The sequence below is a fragment of the Rutilus rutilus genome, assembly GCF_951802725.1.
Source record: "Rutilus rutilus genome assembly, chromosome: 14".
In the NCBI taxonomy this organism is placed as follows: Eukaryota; Metazoa; Chordata; class Actinopteri; order Cypriniformes; family Leuciscidae; genus Rutilus; species Rutilus rutilus.
The window spans coordinates 978,996-982,842 of NC_140219.1; the positions used below are offsets into that span (position 1 = coordinate 978,996).

General features: G+C 40.3%; 1 long non-coding RNA gene across 1 annotated transcript; it reads right to left on the bottom strand.

Annotated features, from left to right (window-relative positions):
* Positions 1-710: 710 nt before the first annotated feature.
* Positions 711-1,482, bottom strand: LOC311303394. The gene is made up of 2 exons (XR_014629748.1): positions 1,241-1,482; positions 711-1,044 (listed from the first exon to the last, which is right to left on the bottom strand). It is a non-coding gene; the product is annotated as an uncharacterized lncRNA (long non-coding RNA).
* Positions 1,483-3,847: the final 2,365 nt, after the last annotated feature.

Consider the following 3,847-nt stretch of genomic DNA (forward strand, 5'->3'; position numbering starts at 1 on the left):
AGACGGGCCGTTTTCAGCTTCAACCGAGCGACCTCTACAGACTCGGGGGACACAGGAGACAACGGGTCGTACTTTGGCAGAGTTCGAGGCACCGGAGCTTCCCCACCTCCCACAGCACCCTTCGACCGTGCAGGCGAGAGATTCTCTACGGCGCCCTCGTCCTCCCCCTCATCCTCTGTTTCCACGTCCTCCACAGCCATAACTCCTGCCCTTGACAGACTCAATAAATGGCTTTTGATCACCATTACTAAATTTGCTTTACGAGCCTGTCTATCAACTGTAATATTGTAGTAGTCCGCTAACGCTAACAAATCAACCTTACGCAGGTTAACCAATGAACCCAATGAGGGCTCCGCAATAAAGCCTGCCACATCTGAAGTAGCCGCCATGCTCACACCTCATCCAGTACAATCCTGCACTATTCAGTACTCAACGAACACCACAAACTACAAATACTAACAAACTACAGGACAGAACAACAACTACTATGCAAACACTACTAGTCCTTACTCACACCCCAACACCACACCCCAATCACCGAGCACAGGGTGGTCTGAGCAGCAGGGCGCCAAGCATCCCGGACGAGCCCCCAATTGTTACATTCTAGCTCCCCCAAAAGGAGGGGAGCCTGACAACCCACTGCTCAGGCCCACCGATACCAGCAAAGGAGGTATGGAGTCGCGGCGCGAGAAAAGGACACAAACACCAAATACCGTATAAAAACAAAGCTTTTATTTAACCACGGTAATATTGTAAATAATTAACAATGATAAACAATAAGAATTTCCTGGGAAAAGGGGAGGGCTGGACGAACCAAAACAAAGAAATAAACAAAAAGGACCCCACCCCTAACCTATACTAATCCCCAAAAATAAAATAAAATAAATAAAATTACAATTTCTATCTGGCACATGATCAAGGCGCCCTAAACAAAATTACAGCTGGTGGTCCGCCCAGGTCTAGCTGGTGTTTCTAGACAAAGAAGTATACCTATGGGTGATGTATGTATACCCCGGGGTAGCTCTAAATCTACTCCCCAACTCCCTATAAACAACAGAGAAAAAAAATAATTAATACAAATTATAAAAATTCACAAAAAAACAAGTGCTCCGTCCTGCTACTACAAGTTCCAAAAAAGATGAAACACAAGTTAGGTTTACTAACACACAAAAACAATTGAACTATTCTCAAATATTTCAAGCAAAAATGTCAGAAAACCAAACACACACAGGGTACAAACCAAACCAAAAGCAGGAACAGAGAGAGAGAACTGATCCAAAACTGAGCTTTTTAAAGAGCCCAGCCAGCTGCAGCCACTGATGAGTGGGCGGAGTTCCAAGTCCCAATCAGCCGATGAGCCACCAATCAGCTGCCGGAACAGTCACAGAAGCCATCTTACCTGGTAGAAAAACACAAACACACAAACCACAAGCAATACCAGAACAAAATGACTATAAAACGAACCCAGAACTCTGGGGACGTAACAACATTTGAATATTAGTTGAAGCCAATGAATTTATCTTCTTATATTTAGAGATGGCCAATTAAGGGCATTATACATTGGGACATCCAAGGACAAATCTGCACAGTCTGTTGTATGCTGTTTTAAGACGGTAAAGGTCAGATTTTACAGAGTTTTGATAAACAACATCATAATAGTCAAAAATCGGAAGTATAAGTTGAGAGGCAAGTTTTTTGCACACACTCTGAGTAAAACAATTACGAGATCGATAAAGAATATTAATTCCATAGTTGAATTTAAGTAAAACATGATCAATATGTGGTTTGAAAGACCGAGCCATACACCAAAATATATACATTTTTCAACTTGAAGCAGAGGAGTACAGTCAGAGCAAGTTATTATACAAGAATCGTATTTGAGTTTCTGTCTGGTACCAAAAATCATAAGATATGATTTAGTTTTGTTAAGCAATAATTTGTTATGAAAAAGCCAATCTTGTAAAATTTTGAAATCATACTGAAGACACGCTTGGATTTGTGGAAGATCAGGTTTAGATGTATATAAGACAGTGTCATCGGCATTAAGTCGAGCACAACAGTTATTAAAAATTGATGGTAAGTTATTAACACAGATAGAAAAAGGAGTGGTCCCAAAGTTGAGCCCTGGGGCACACCTCTTTGTTGAATCAGCAAATTACATTTATTTCCATGTAGGATAACACATTGTTTTCTATTGTGGAGATATGAACTAAACCACAGAACTGCACTTTTAGACAGGCCAATCGCATAGAGTTTATCTAAAAGTAAATAGTGATCAACAAGGTCAAAAGCTTTAGTCAGGTCAATAAATATTGCACCTGTAAGTTCACCATTATCTGCAGCAGAGAACACATCATTGGTGAGTTTAAAGGGGGGGTGAAATGCTCATTTTCACTCAATCTCCTGTTAATCTTGAGTACCTATAGAGTAGTATTGCATCCTTCATATCTCCAAAAAGTCTTTAGTTTTATTATATTTATAAAAGAAAGATAGGCTGTACCGAGTCTTTCCGGAAAAAAACCAGCGGCTGGGGGCGGGCCGTGTGGGCGGAGCTAAAGCTGTGCTTACGCGCCGAGCTAACAACACACAGAGACATTTGTTCTCAACAGTTTTACTCTTACCGTCCGGTTCCAACGTACGACCGCGAACCTTTATCATTGTGACTGCTCGATCCTTAAGCATTAGACGATCTGCAAACCCGTTGATCTGGGCTTTGTTTATAAAACAATCATCGTCGAAATGCAGGGAACAAACAGTCTTGCACAACTCCGTTTATGCTCAGGAAAACAAACTCCATCCACTGGTCCCTTAACACTGGGTTCTTTGGGAATCTGTGCAGGGTTGTCTTGCCCTGGCAACCAAAAACACACTTCTTTGGTGACATTGACTTCCCTAAAGCCGAGCACAGCGCTTTGATGGCAAACTGCTTTCACTCTCTTGCTGTGGTCTACGAGTGCGCGCGCGCCCGCGATCTTACCGGAGAAGTGCCCTTAGGACCCGTATAAGGAAATTCCGCTACATCTGACGTCACACATGCCCATACTCGAAAAAACTTTCCGAAACTTGTGACAAACCGGAAGGACAATTTTTGGCACAGAAATACTCCTTCAAACGTACAATTTAATTTTTGAAACTTTGTCCATGTTTAGCATGGGAATCCAACTCTTTAACAGTGTAAAAAACTCAGTATGCATGAAATAGCATTTCACCCCCCCTTTAAGAAGGGCAGTAGATGTAGAGTGGTTAGACCTAAAGCCAGATTGAAATGGTGATAAGATTGTTTGCACTAAAAAAATTTGAAAGTTGGTTATAAATTATTTTTTCAAACACTTTAGCAATAGAGCATATAATAGATATGGGTCTATAATTGTTAAGATCTAATACATCTCCTCCTTTATGTATCGGAGTGATGCGTGCGCATTTCCAAATGGCTGGTAACTCACATGAAGACAGAGAGAGATTAAATAGATCAGTAAGTGGATATATAAGTATATGGGATGATAAACTTATTTTCTAAACCATCATGTCCAGCACCACTGTTCACTTTTAATTCATTAATGACATTCTGAACTTCATCTGGTTAAATTTTCCTAGAATAAAAGGAACTGTGACTGGGCAAAGTATTATAAAAAAAAAAACAGTACCTGGATCAGATTCGGGTATTAAGGTAGAACAAACAAAAGAGAAATCGTGATTGAATGCTTGAGCAATAGATAGAGAGTCATGTAGAATTGTATTAGCAACTCGTATTTGATTAATACCATGTTTATCAGAAGTATTGGTAATATTTTTAATTTTTTGTATTCTTAAAATCCTTACTGAGGCTATCCTTATAGTAGTTGGATTT